Raw genomic sequence first — 15754 nt, forward strand, 5'->3', positions numbered from 1 at the left:
GCAAGTGATCTCCTGAAATGTTTTTCAGTGGAAACAGATGGGTTTTTATCATCGGAAACAGAATTAGCCCTCAACGTCTGAACAACTGTTTTTGAAAAAATCCCTAAGCCGCGCGGTCACAATTTCTTCTCAAAATCTGACGTTCTGCAATTCACTCATAAATGTTGGCAAACTGTTGCAAGTGATCCCCTGAAATGTTTTTCGGTGGAAACAGATGGGTTTTTATCATCGGAAACAGAATTAGCCCTTGACGTCTGAACAACTTTTTTTGAAAAAATCCCTAAGCGGTCACAATTTCTGCTCAAAATCTGATGTTCTGCAATTCACTAAAATATGTTGACAAACTGTTGCAAGTGATCCCCTGAAATGTTTTTCGGTGGAAACAGATGGGTTTTTATCATCGGAAACAGAAATAGCCCTCGACGTCAGAACAACTTTTTTTTTTGAAAAAATCCCTAAGCCGCGCGGTCACAATTTCTGCTCAAAATCTGACGTTCTGCAATTCACTGAAAAATGTTGGCAAACTGTTGCAAGTGATCCCCTGAAATGTTTTTCGGTGGAAACAGATGGGTTTTTATCATCGGAAACAAAATTAGCCCTTGACGTCTGAACAACTTTTTTTGAAAAAATCCCTAAGCCGCGCGGTCACAATTTCTTCTCAAAATCCGACGTTCTGCAATTCACTCAAAAATGTTGGCAAACTGTTGCAAGTGATCCCCTGAAATGTTTTTCGGTTGAAACAGATGGGTTTTTATCATCGGAAACAGAATTAGCCCTCGACGTCTGAACAACTTTTTTTGAAAAAATCCCTAAGCCGCGCGGTCACAATTTCTTCTCAAAATCTGACGTTCTGCAATTCACTCAAAAATGTTGGCAAACTGTTGCAAGTGATCCCCTGAAATGTTTTTCGGTGGAAACAGGTGGTTTTTTATCATCGGAAACAGAATTAGCCCTCGACGTCTGAACAACCTTTTTTGAAAAAATCCCTAAGCCGCGCGGTCACAATTTCTTCGCAAAATCTGACGTTCTGCAATTCACTCAAAAATGTTGGCAAAGTGTTGCAAGTGATCTCCTGAAATGTTTTTCGGTGGAAACAAATGGGTTTTTATCATCGGAAACAGAATTAGCCCGCGACGTCTGAACAACTTTTTTTGAAAAAATCCCTAAGCCGCGCGGTCACAATTTCTGCTCAAAATCTGACGTTCTGCAATTCACTCAAAAATGTTGGCAAACTGTTGCAAGTCATCCCCTGAAATGTTTTTCGGTGGAAACTGATGGGTTTTTATCATCGGAAACAGACTTAGCCCTCGACGTCTGAACAACTGTTTTTGAAAAAATCCCTAAGCCGCGCGGTCACAATTTCTTCTCAAAATCTGACGTTCTGCAATTCACTCAAAAATGTTGGCAAACTGTTGCAAGTGATCCCCTGAAATGTTTTTCGGTGGAAACAGATGGGTTTTTATCATCGGAAACAGAATTAGCCCTTGACGTCTGAACAACTGTTTTTGAAAAAATCCCTAAGCCGCGCGGTCACAATTTCTGCTAAAAATCTGACGTTCTGCAATTCACTCAAAAATGTTGGCAAACTGTTGCAAGTGATCCCCTGAAATGTTTTTCGGTGGAAACAGATGGGTTTTTATCATCGGAAACAGAATTAGCCCTTGACGTCTGAACAACTGTTTTTGAAAAAATCCCTAAGCCGCGCGGTCACAATTTCTTCTCAAAATCTGACGTTCTGCAATTCACTCAAAAATGTTGACAAACTGTTGCAAGTGATCCCCTGAAATGTTTTTCGGTGGAAACAGATGGGTTTTTATTATCGGAAACAGAATTAGCCCTCAACGTCTTAACAACTGTTTTTGAAAAAATCCCTAAGCCGCGCGGTCACAATTTCTGCTCAAAATCTGACGTTCTGCAATTCACTCAAAAATGTTGGCAAACTGTTGCAAGTGATCCCCTGAAATGTTTTTCGGTGGAAACAGATGGGTTTTTATCATCGGAAACAGAATTAGCCCTTGACGTCTGAACAACTGTTTTTGAAAAAATCCCTAAGCCGCGCGGTCAAAATTTCTTCTCAAAATCTAACGTTCTGCAATTCACTCAAAAATGTTGGCAAACTGTTGCAAGTGATCCCCTGAAATGTTTTTTGGTGGAAACAGATGGGTTTTTATCATCGGAAACAGAATTAGCCCTCGACGTCTGAACAACTTTTTTTGAAAAAATCCCTAAGGCGCGCGGTCACAATTTCTTCTCAAAATCTGACGTTCTGCAATTCACTCAAAAATGTTGGCAAACTGTTGCAAGTGATCCCCTGAAATGTTTTTCGGTGGAAACAGATGGGTTTTTATCATCGGAAACAGAATTAGCCCTTGACGTCTGAACAACTGTTTTTGAAAAAAACCCTAAGCCGCGCGGTCACAATTTCTGCTCAAAATCTGACGTTCTGCAATTCACTGAAAAATGTTGGCAAACTGTTGCAAGTGATCCCCTGAAATGTTTTTCGGTGGAAACAGATGGGTTTTTATCATCGGAAACAGAATTAGCCCTCGACGTCTGAACAACTTTTTTTGAAAAAATCCCTAAGCCGCGCGGTCACAATTTCTTCTCAAAATCTGACGTTCTGCAATTCACTCAAAAATGTTGGCAAACTGTTGCAAGTGATCCCCTGAAATGTTTTTCGGTGGAAACAGGTGGTTTTTTATCATCGGAAACAGAATTAGCCCTCGACGTCTGAACAACCTTTTTTGAAAAAATCCCTAAGCCGCGCGGTCACAATTTCTTCGCAAAATCTGACGTTCTGCAATTCACTCAAAAATGTTGGCAAAGTGTTGCAAGTGATCTCCTGAAATGTTTTTCGGTGGAAACAAATGGGTTTTTATCATCGGAAACAGAATTAGCCCGCGACGTCTGAACAACTTTTTTTGAAAAAATCCCTAAGCCGCGCGGTCACAATTTCTGCTCAAAATCTGACGTTCTGCAATTCACTGAAAAATGTTGGCAAACAGTTGCAAGTCATCCCATGAAATGTTTTTCGGTGGAAACTGATGGGTTTTTATCATCGGAAACAGACTTAGCCCTCGACGTCTGAACAACTGTTTTTGAAAAAATCCCTAAGCCGCGCGGTCACAATTTCTTCTCAAAATCTGACGTTCTGCAATTCACTAAAAAATGTTGGCAAACTGTTGCAAGTGATCCCCTGAAATGTTTTTCGGTGGAAACAGATGGGTTTTTATCATCGGAAACAGAATTAGCCCTTGACGTCTGAACAACTGTTTTTGAAAAAATCCCTAAGCCGCGCGGTCACAATTTCTGCTAAAAATCTGACGTTCTGCAATTCACAGAAAAATGTTGGCAAACTGTTGCAAGTGATCCCCTGAAATGTTTTTCGGTGGAAACAGATGGGTTTTTATCATCGGAAACAGAATTAGCCCGCGACGTCTGAACAACTTTTTTTGAAAAAATCCCTAAGCCGCGCGGTCACAATTTCTTCTCAAAATCTGACGTTCTGCAATTCACTCAAAAATGTTGACAAACTGTTGCAAGTGATCCCCTGAAATGTTTTTCGGTGGAAACAGATGGGTTTTTATCATCGGAAACAGAATTAGCCCTCAACGTCTGAACAACTGTTTTTGAAAAAATCCCTAAGCCGCGCGGTCACAATTTCTTCTCAAAATCTGACGTTCTGCAATTCACTCAAAAATGTTGGCAAACTGTTGCAAGTGATCCCCTGAAATGTTTTTTGGTGGAAACAGATTGGTTTTTATCATCGGGAACAGAATTTACCCTCGACGTCTGAACAACTTTTTTTGAAAAGATCCCTAAGCCGCGCGCGGTCACAATTTCTTCTCAAAATCTGAAGTTCTGCAATTCACTAAAAAATGTTGACAAACTGTTGCAAGTGATCCCCTGAAATGTTTTTCGGTGGAAACAGGTGGTTTTTATCATCGGAAACAGAATTAGCCCTCGATGTCAGAACAACTTTTTTTGAAAAAATCCCTAAGCCGCGCGGTCACAATTTCTGCTCAAAATCTGACGTTCTGCAATTCACTGAAAAATGTTGGCAAACTGTTGCAAGTGATCCCCTGAAATGTTTTTCGGTGGAAACAGATGGGTTTTTATCATCGGAAACAAAATTAGCCCGCGACGTCTGAACAACTTTTTTTGAAAAAAACCCTAAGCCGCGCGGTCACAATTTCTTCTCAAAATCTGACGTTCTGCAATTCACTGAAAAATGTTGGCAAACTGTTGCAAGTGATCCCCTGAAATGTTTTTCGGTGGAAACAGATGGGTTTTTTTCATCGGAAACAGAATTAGCCCTTGACGTCTGAACAACTGTTTTTGAAAAAATCCCTAAGCCGCGCGGTCACAATTTCTTCTCAAAATCTGACGTTCTGCAATTCACTCAAAAATGTTGGCAAACTGTTGCAAGCGATCCCCTGAAATGTTTTTCGGTGGAAACAGATGGGTTTTTATCATCGGAAACAGAATTAGCCCGCGACGTCTGAACAACTTTTTTTGAAAAAATCCCTAAGGCGCGGTCACAATTTCAGCAAAAATATGACGTTCTGGAATTCACTCAAAAATGGTGCCAAACTGTTGCAAGTGATCCCCTGAAAGGTTTTCCGTGGAAACAGATTGGTTTTTATCATCGGGAACAGAATTTACCCTCGACGTCTGAATAACTTTTTTTGAAAAGATCCCTAAGCCGCGCGCGGTCACAATTTCTTCTCAAAATCTGAAGTTCTGCAATTCACTAAAAAATGTTGACAAACTGTTGCAAGTGATCCCCTGAAATGTTTTTCGGTGGAAACAGATGGGTTTTTATCATCGGAAACAGAATTAGCCCTCGATGACAGAACAACTTTTTTTGAAAAAATCCCTAAGCCGCGCGGTCACAATTTCTGCTCAAAATCTGACGTTCTGCAATTCACTGAAAAATGTTGGCAAACTGTTGCAAGTGATCCCCTGAAATGTTTTTCGGTGGAAACAGATGGGTTTTTATCATCGGAAACAAAATTAGCCCGCGACGTCTGAACAACTTTTTTTGAAAAAAACCCTAAGCCGCGCGGTCACAATTTCTTCTCAAAATCTGACGTTCTGCAATTCACTGAAAAATGTTGGCAAACTGTTGCAAGTGATCCCCTGAAATGTTTTTCGGTGGAAACAGATGGGTTTTTTTCATCGGAAACAGAATTAGCCCTTGACGTCTGAACAACTGTTTTTGAAAAAATCCCTAAGCCGCGCGGTCACAATTTCTTCTCAAAATCTGACGTTCTGCAATTCACTCAAAAATGTTGGCAAACTGTTGCAAGTGATCCCCTGAAATGTTTTTCGGTGGAAACAGATGGGTTTTTATCAACGGAAACAAAATTAGCCCGCGACGTCTGAACAACTTTTTTTGAAAAAATCCCTAAGCCGCGCGGTCACAATTTCTTCTCAAAATCTGACGTTCTGCAATTCACTCAAAAATGTTGGCAAACTGTTGCAAGTGATCCCCTGAAATGTTTTTCGGTGGAAACAGATGGTTTTTTATCATCGGAAACAGACTTAGCCCTCGACGTCTGAACAACTTTTTTTGAAAAAATCCCTAAGCCGCGTGGTCACAATTTCTTCGCAAAATCTGACGTTCTGCAATTCACTCAAAAATGTTGGCAAAGTGTTGCAAGTGATCTCCTGAAATGTTTTTCGGTGGAAACAGATGGGTTTTTATCATCGGAAACAGAATTAGCCCTCAACGTCTGAACAACTGTTTTTGAAAAAATCCCTAAGCCGCGCGGTCACAATTTCTGCTAAAAATCTGACGTTCTGCAATTCACAGAAAAATGTTGGCAAACTGTTGCAAGTGATCCCCTGAAATTTTTTTCGGTGGAAACAGATGGGTTTTTATCATCGGAAACAGAATTAGCCCGCGACGTCTGAACAACTTTTTTTGAAAAAAACCCTAAGCCGCGCGGTCACAATTCCTTCTCAAAATCTGACGATCTGCAATTCACTGAAAAATGTTGGCAAACTGTTGCAAGTCATCCCCTGAAATGTTTTTCGGTGGAAACTGATGGGTTTTTATCATCGGAAACAGACTTAGCCCTCGACGTCTGAACAACTTTTTTTGAAAAAATCCCTAAGCCGCGCGGTCACAATTTCTTCTCAAAATCTGACGTTCTGCAATTCACTCAAAAATGTTGACAAACTGTTGCAAGTGATCCCGTGAAATGTTTTTCGGTGGAAACAGATGGGTTTTTATCATCGGAAACAGAATTAGCCCTCGACGTCTGAACAACTTTTTTTGAAAAAATCCCTAAGCCGCGCGGTCACAATTTCTTCTCAAAATCTGACGTTCTGCAATTCACTCAAAAATGTTGAAAAACTGTTGCAAGTGATCCCCTGAAATGTTTTTCGGTGGAAACAGATGGGTTTTTATCATCGGAAACAGAATTAGCCCTCGACGTCTGAACAACTTTTTTTGAAAAAATCCCTAAGCCGCGCGGTCACAATTTCTTCTCAAAATCTGACGTTCTGCAATTCACTCAAAAATGGTGCCAAACTGTTGCAAGTGATCCCCTGAAATGTTTTTCGGTGGAAACAGATGGGTTTTTATCATCGGAAACAAAATTAGCCCGCGACGTCTGAACAACTTTTTTTGAAAAAATCCCTAAGCCGCGCGGTCACAATTTCTTCTCAAAATCTGACGTTCTGCAATTCACTCAAAAATGTTGGCACAGTGTTGCAAGTGATCTCCTGAAATGTTTTTCAGTGGAAACAGATGGGTTTTTATCATCGGAAACAGAATTAGCCCGCGACATCTGAACAACTTTTTTTGAAAAAATCCCTAAGCCGCGCGGTCACAATTTCTGCTCAAAATCTGACGTTCTGCAATTCACTGAAAAATGTTGGCAAACTGTTGCAAGTCATCCCCTGAAATGTTTTTCGGTGGAAACTGATGGGTTTTTATCATCGGAAACAAAATTAGCCCTTGACGTCTGAACAACTTTTTTTGAAAAAATCCCTAAGCCGCGCGGTCACAATTTCTTCTCAAAATCTGATGTTCTGCAATTCACTAAAAAATGTTGACAAACTGTTGCAAGTGATCCCCTGAAATGTTTTTCGGTGGAAACAGATGGGTTTTTATCATCGGAAACAGACTTAGCCCTCGACGTCTGAACAACTTTTTTTGAAAAAATCCCTAAGCCGCGCGGTCACAATTTCTTCGCAAAATCTGACGTTCTGCAATTCACTCAAAAATGTTGGCAAAGTGTTGCAAGTGATCTCCTGAAATGTTTTTCGGTGGAAACAGATGGGTTTTTATCATCGGAAACAGAATTAGCCCTCGACGTCAGAACAACTTTTTTTGAAAAAAACCCTAAGCCGCGCAGTCACAATTTCTGCTCAACATCTGACGTTCTGCAATTCACTCAAAAATGTTGACAAACTGTTGCAAGTGATCCCCTGAAATGTTTTTCGGTGGAAACAGATGGGTTTTTATCATCGGAAACAGAATTAGCCCTCGACGTCTGAACAACTTTTTTTGAAAAAATCCCTAAGGCGCGGTCACAATTTCAGCAAAAATATGACGTTGTGGAATTCACTCAAAAATGGTGCCAAACTGTTGCAAGTGATCCCCTGAAAGGTTTTCCGTGGAAACAGATTGGTTTTTATCATCGGGAACAGAATTTACCCTCGATGTCTGAATAACTTTTTTTGAAAAAATCCCTAAGCCGCGCGCGGTCACAATTTCTTCTCAAAATCTGACGTTCTGCAATTCACTGAAAAATGTTGGCAAACTGTTGCAAGTGATCCCCTGAAATGTTTTTCGGTGGAAACAGATGGGTTTTTTTCATTTGAAACAGAATTAGCCCTTGACGTCTGAACAACTGTTTTTGAAAAAATCCCTAAGCCGCGCGGTCACAATTTCTTCTCAAAATCTGACGTTCTGCAATTCACTCAAAAATGTTGGCAAACTGTTGCAAGTGATCCCCTGAAATGTTTTTCGGTGGAAACAGATGGGTTTTTATCATCGGAAACAAAATTAGCCCTTGACGTCTGAACAACTTTTTTTGAAAAAATCCCTAAGCCGCGCGCGGTCACAATTTCTTCTCAAAATCTGACGTTCTGCAATTCACTCAAAAATGTTGACAAACTGTTGCAAGTGATCCCATGAATTTTTTTTCAGTGGAAACAGATGGGTTTTTATCATCGGAAACAGAATTAGCCCTCGACGTCTGAACAACTTTTTTTTAAAAAATCCCTAAGGCGCGGCCACAATTTCAGCAAAAATATGACGTTCTGCAATTCACTCAAAAATGGGGCCAAACTGTTGCAAGTGATCCCCTGAAAGGTTTTCCGTGGAAACAGATTGGTTTTTATCATCGGGAACAGAATTTACCCTCGACGTCTGAATAACTTTTTTTGAAAAAATCCCTAAGCCGCGCGGTCACAATTTCTTCTCAAAATCTGACGTTCTGCAATTCACTCAAAAATGTTGGCAAACTGTTGCAAGTGATCCCCTGAAATGTTTTTTGGTGGAAACAGATGGGTTTTTTTCATCGGAAACAGAATTAGCCCTTGACGTCTGAACAACTTTTTTTGAAAAAATCCCTAAGCCGCGCGGTCACAATTTCTTCTCAAAATCTGACGTTCTGCAATTCACTCAAAAATGTTGGCAAACTGTTGCAAGCGATCCCCTGAAATGTTTTTCGGTGGAAACAGATGGGTTTTTATCATCGGAAACAGAATTAGCCCGCGACGTCTGAACAACTTTTTTTGAAAAAATCCCTAAGGCGCGGTCACAATTTCAGCAAAAATATGACGTTCTGGAATTCACTCAAAAATGGTGCCAAACTGTTGCAAGTGATCCCCTGAAAGGTTTTCCGTGGAAACAGATTGGTTTTTATCATCGGGAACAGAATTTACCCTCGACGTCTGAATAACTTTTTTTGAAAAGATCCCTAAGCCGCGCGCGGTCACAATTTCTTCTCAAAATCTGAAGTTCTGCAATTCACTAAAAAATGTTGACAAACTGTTGCAAGTGATCCCCTGAAATGTTTTTCGGTGGAAACAGATGGGTTTTTATCATCGGAAACAGAATTAGCCCTCGATGACAGAACAACTTTTTTTGAAAAAATCCCTAAGCCGCGCGGTCACAATTTCTGCTCAAAATCTGACGTTCTGCAATTCACTGAAAAATGTTGGCAAACTGTTGCAAGTGATCCCCTGAAATGTTTTTCGGTGGAAACAGATGGGTTTTTATCATCGGAAACAAAATTAGCCCGCGACGTCTGAACAACTTTTTTTGAAAAAAACCCTAAGCCGCGCGGTCACAATTTCTTCTCAAAATCTGACGTTCTGCAATTCACTGAAAAATGTTGGCAAACTGTTGCAAGTGATCCCCTGAAATGTTTTTCGGTGGAAACAGATGGGTTTTTTTCATCGGAAACAGAATTAGCCCTTGACGTCTGAACAACTGTTTTTGAAAAAATCCCTAAGCCGCGCGGTCACAATTTCTTCTCAAAATCTGACGTTCTGCAATTCACTCAAAAATGTTGGCAAACTGTTGCAAGTGATCCCCTGAAATGTTTTTCGGTGGAAACAGATGGGTTTTTATCAACGGAAACAAAATTAGCCCGCGACGTCTGAACAACTTTTTTTGAAAAAATCCCTAAGCCGCGCGGTCACAATTTCTTCTCAAAATCTGACGTTCTGCAATTCACTCAAAAATGTTGGCAAACTGTTGCAAGTGATCCCCTGAAATGTTTTTCGGTGGAAACAGATGGTTTTTTATCATCGGAAACAGACTTAGCCCTCGACGTCTGAACAACTTTTTTTGAAAAAATCCCTAAGCCGCGTGGTCACAATTTCTTCGCAAAATCTGACGTTCTGCAATTCACTCAAAAATGTTGGCAAAGTGTTGCAAGTGATCTCCTGAAATGTTTTTCGGTGGAAACAGATGGGTTTTTATCATCGGAAACAGAATTAGCCCTCAACGTCTGAACAACTGTTTTTGAAAAAATCCCTAAGCCGCGCGGTCACAATTTCTGCTAAAAATCTGACGTTCTGCAATTCACAGAAAAATGTTGGCAAACTGTTGCAAGTGATCCCCTGAAATTTTTTTCGGTGGAAACAGATGGGTTTTTATCATCGGAAACAGAATTAGCCCGCGACGTCTGAACAACTTTTTTTGAAAAAAACCCTAAGCCGCGCGGTCACAATTCCTTCTCAAAATCTGACGATCTGCAATTCACTGAAAAATGTTGGCAAACTGTTGCAAGTCATCCCCTGAAATGTTTTTCGGTGGAAACTGATGGGTTTTTATCATCGGAAACAGACTTAGCCCTCGACGTCTGAACAACTTTTTTTGAAAAAATCCCTAAGCCGCGCGGTCACAATTTCTTCTCAAAATCTGACGTTCTGCAATTCACTCAAAAATGTTGACAAACTGTTGCAAGTGATCCCGTGAAATGTTTTTCGGTGGAAACAGATGGGTTTTTATCATCGGAAACAGAATTAGCCCTCGACGTCTGAACAACTTTTTTTGAAAAAATCCCTAAGCCGCGCGGTCACAATTTCTTCTCAAAATCTGACGTTCTGCAATTCACTCAAAAATGTTGAAAAACTGTTGCAAGTGATCCCCTGAAATGTTTTTCGGTGGAAACAGATGGGTTTTTATCATCGGAAACAGAATTAGCCCTCGACGTCTGAACAACTTTTTTTGAAAAAATCCCTAAGCCGCGCGGTCACAATTTCTTCTCAAAATCTGACGTTCTGCAATTCACTCAAAAATGGTGCCAAACTGTTGCAAGTGATCCCCTGAAATGTTTTTCGGTGGAAACAGATGGGTTTTTATCATCGGAAACAAAATTAGCCCGCGACGTCTGAACAACTTTTTTTGAAAAAATCCCTAAGCCGCGCGGTCACAATTTCTTCTCAAAATCTGACGTTCTGCAATTCACTCAAAAATGTTGGCACAGTGTTGCAAGTGATCTCCTGAAATGTTTTTCAGTGGAAACAGATGGGTTTTTATCATCGGAAACAGAATTAGCCCGCGACATCTGAACAACTTTTTTTGAAAAAATCCCTAAGCCGCGCGGTCACAATTTCTGCTCAAAATCTGACGTTCTGCAATTCACTGAAAAATGTTGGCAAACTGTTGCAAGTCATCCCCTGAAATGTTTTTCGGTGGAAACTGATGGGTTTTTATCATCGGAAACAGACTTAGCCCTCGACGTCTGAACAACTTTTTTTGAAAAAATCCCTAAGCCGCGCGGTCACAATTTCTTCTCAAAATCTGACGTTCTGCAATTCACTCAAAAATGTTGACAAACTGTTGCAAGTGATCCCCTGAAATGTTTTTCGGTGGAAACAGATGGGTTTTTATCATCGGAAACAAAATTAGCCCTTGACGTCTGAACAACTGTTTTTGAAAAAATCCCTAAGCCGCGCGGTCACAATTTCAGCAAAAATATGACGTTCTGGAATTCACTCAAAAATGGTGCCAAACTGTTGCAAGTGATCCCCTGAAAGGTTTTCCGTGGAAACAGATTGGTTTTTATCATCGGGAACAGAATTTACCCTCGACGTCTGAATAACTTTTTTTGAAAAGATCCCTAAGCCGCGCGCGGTCACAATTTCTTCTCAAAATCTGAAGTTCTGCAATTCACTAAAAAATGTTGACAAACTGTTGCAAGTGATCCCCTGAAATGTTTTTCGGTGGAAACAGATGGGTTTTTATCATCGGAAACAGAATTAGCCCTCGATGTCAGAACAACTTTTTTTGAAAAAATCCCTAAGCCGCGCGGTCACAATTTCTGCTCAAAATCTGACGTTCTGCAATTCACTGAAAAATGTTGGCAAACTGTTGCAAGTGATCCCCTGAAATGTTTTTCGGTGGAAACAGATGGGTTTTTATCATCGGAAACAAAATTAGCCCGCGACGTCTGAACAACTTTTTTTGAAAAAAACCCTAAGCCGCGCGGTCACAATTTCTTCTCAAAATCTGACGTTCTGCAATTCACTGAAAAATGTTGGCAAACTGTTGCAAGTGATCCCCTGAAATGTTTTTCGGTGGAAACAGATGGGTTTTTTTCATCGGAAACAGAATTAGCCCTTGACGTCTGAACAACTGTTTTTGAAAAAATCCCTAAGCCGCGCGGTCACAATTTCTTCTCAAAATCTGACGTTCTGCAATTCACTCAAAAATGTTGGCAAACTGTTGCAAGTGATCCCCTGAAATGTTTTTCGGTGGAAACAGATGGGTTTTTATCATCGGAAACAAAATTAGCCCTTGACGTCTGAACAACTTTTTTTGAAAAAATCCCTAAGCCGCGCGGTCACAATTTCTTCTCAAAATCTGACGTTCTGCAATTCACTCAAAAATGTTGGCAAACTGTTGCAAGTGATCCCCTGAAATGTTTTTCGGTGGAAACAGATGGTTTTTTATCATCGGAAACAGACTTAGCCCTCGACGTCTGAACAACTTTTTTTGAAAAAATCCCTAAGCCGCGTGGTCACAATTTCTTCGCAAAATCTGACGTTCTGCAATTCACTCAAAAATGTTGGCAAAGTGTTGCAAGTGATCTCCTGAAATGTTTTTCGGTGGAAACAGATGGGTTTTTATCATCGGAAACAGAATTAGCCCGCGACGTCTGAACAACTTTTTTTGAAAAAATCCCTAAGCCGCGCAGTCACAATTTCTGCTCAACATCTGACGTTCTGCAATTCACTCAAAAATGTTGACAAACTGTTGCAAGTGATCCCCTGAAATGTTTTTCGGTGGAAACAGATGGGTTTTTATCATCGGAAACAGAATTAGCCCTCGACGTCTGAACAACTTTTTTTGAAAAAATCCCTAAGGCGCGGTCACAATTTCAGCAAAAATATGACGTTGTGGAATTCACTCAAAAATGGTGCCAAACTGTTGCAAGTGATCCCCTGAAAGGTTTTCCGTGGAAACAGATTGGTTTTTATCATCGGGAACAGAATTTACCCTCGATGTCTGAATAACTTTTTTTGAAAAAATCCCTAAGCCGCGCGCGGTCACAATTTCTTCTCAAAATCTGACGTTCTGCAATTCACTGAAAAATGTTGGCAAACTGTTGCAAGTGATCCCCTGAAATGTTTTTCGGTGGAAACAGATGGGTTTTTTTCATTTGAAACAGAATTAGCCCTTGACGTCTGAACAACTGTTTTTGAAAAAATCCCTAAGCCGCGCGGTCACAATTTCTTCTCAAAATCTGACGTTCTGCAATTCACTCAAAAATGTTGGCAAACTGTTGCAAGTGATCCCCTGAAATGTTTTTCGGTGGAAACAGATGGGTTTTTATCATCGGAAACAAAATTAGCCCTTGACGTCTGAACAACTTTTTTTGAAAAAATCCCTAAGCCGCGCGCGGTCACAATTTCTTCTCAAAATCTGACGTTCTGCAATTCACTCAAAAATGTTGACAAACTGTTGCAAGTGATCCCATGAATTTTTTTTCAGTGGAAACAGATGGGTTTTTATCATCGGAAACAGAATTAGCCCTCGACGTCTGAACAACTTTTTTTTAAAAAATCCCTAAGGCGCGGCCACAATTTCAGCAAAAATATGACGTTCTGCAATTCACTCAAAAATGGGGCCAAACTGTTGCAAGTGATCCCCTGAAAGGTTTTCCGTGGAAACAGATTGGTTTTTATCATCGGGAACAGAATTTACCCTCGACGTCTGAATAACTTTTTTTGAAAAAATCCCTAAGCCGCGCGGTCACAATTTCTTCTCAAAATCTGACGTTCTGCAATTCACTCAAAAATGTTGGCAAACTGTTGCAAGTGATCCCCTGAAATGTTTTTTGGTGGAAACAGATGGTTTTTTATCATCGGAAACAGAATTAGCCCTCGACGTCTGAACAACTTTTTTTGAAAAAATCCCTAAGCCGCGCGGTCACAATTTCTTCGCAAAATCTGACGTTCTGCAATTCACTCAAAAATGTTGGCAAAGTGTTGCAAGTGATCCCCTGAAATGTTTTTCGGTGGAAACAGATGGGTTTTTATCATCGGAAACAGAATTAGCCCTCGACGTCAGAACAACTTTTTTTGAAAAAATCCCTAAGCCGCGCGGTCACAATTTCTTCTCAAAATCTGATGTTCTGCAATTCACTAAAAAATGTTGACAAACTGTTGCAAGTGATCCCCTGAAATGTTTTTCGGTGGAAACAGATGGGTTTTTATCATCGGAAACAGAATTAGCCCTCGACGTCAGAACAACTTTTTTTGAAAAAATCCCTAAGCCGCGCGGTCATAATTTCTGCTCAAAATCTGACGTTCTGCAATTCACTGAAAAATGTTGGCAAACTGTTGCAAGTGATCCCCTGAAATGTTTTTCGGTGGAAACAGATGGGTTTTTATCATCGGAAACAGAATTAGCCCTCGACGTCAGAACAACTTTTTTTGAAAAAATCCCTAAGCCGCGCGGTCACAATTTCTTCTCAAAATCTGATGTTCTGCAATTCACTAAAAAATGTTGACAAACTGTTGCAAGTGATCCCCTGAAATGTTTTTCGGTGGAAACAGATGGGTTTTTTTCATCGGAAACAGAATTAGCCCTTGACGTCTGAACAACTGTTTTTGAAAAAATCCCTAAGCCGCGCGGTCACAATTTCTTCTCAAAATCTGACGTTCTGCAATTCACTCAAAAATGTTGGCAAACTGTTGCAAGTGATCCCCTGAAATGTTTTTCGGTGGAAACAGATGGGTTTTTATCATCGGAAACAGAATTAGCCCGCGACGTCTGAACAACTTTTTTTGAAAAAATCCCTAAGGCGCGGTCACAATTTCAGCAAAAATATGACGTTCTGGAATTCACTCAAAAATGGTGCCAAACTGTTGCAAGTGATCCCCTGAAAGGTTTTCCGTGGAAACAGATTGGTTTTTATCATCGGGAACAGAATTTACCCTCGACGTCTGAATAACTTTTTTTGAAAAGATCCCTAAGCCGCGCGCGGTCACAATTTCTTCTCAAAATCTGAAGTTCTGCAATTCACTAAAAAATGTTGACAAACTGTTGCAAGTGATCCCCTGAAATGTTTTTCGGTGGAAACAGATGGGTTTTTATCATCGGAAACAGAATCAGCCCTCGATGTCAGAACAACTTTTTTTGAAAAAATCCCTAAGCCGCGCGGTCACAATTTCTGCTCAAAATCTGACGTTCTGCAATTCACTGAAAAATGTTGGCAAACTGTTGCAAGTGATCCCCTGAAATGTTTTTCGGTGGAAACAGATGGGTTTTTATCATCGGAAACAAAATTAGCCCGCGACGTCTGAACAACTTTTTTTGAAAAAAACCCTAAGCCGCGCGGTCACAATTTCTTCTCAAAATCTGACGTTCTGCAATTCACTGAAAAATGTTGGCAAACTGTTGCAAGTGATCCCCTGAAATGTTTTTCGGTGGAAACAGATGGGTTTTTTTCATCGGAAACAGAATTAGCCCTTGACGTCTGAACAACTGTTTTTGAAAAAATCCCTAAGCCGCGCGGTCACAATTTCTTCTCAAAATCTGACGTTCTGCAATTCACTCAAAAATGTTGGCAAACTGTTGCAAGTGATCCCCTGAAATGTTTTTCGGTGGAAACAGATGGGTTTTTATCATCGGAAACAAAATTAGCCCTTGACGTCTGAACAACTTTTTTTGAAAAAATCCCTAAGCCGCGCGGTCACAATTTCTTCTCAAAATCTGACGTTCTGCAATTCACTCAAAAATGTTGGCAAACTGTTGCAAGTGATCCCCTGA

The sequence above is a fragment of the Podarcis vaucheri genome (assembly GCF_965113315.1).
Source record: "Podarcis vaucheri genome assembly, chromosome: 2".
Taxonomy (NCBI): Eukaryota; Metazoa; Chordata; class Lepidosauria; order Squamata; family Lacertidae; genus Podarcis; species Podarcis vaucheri.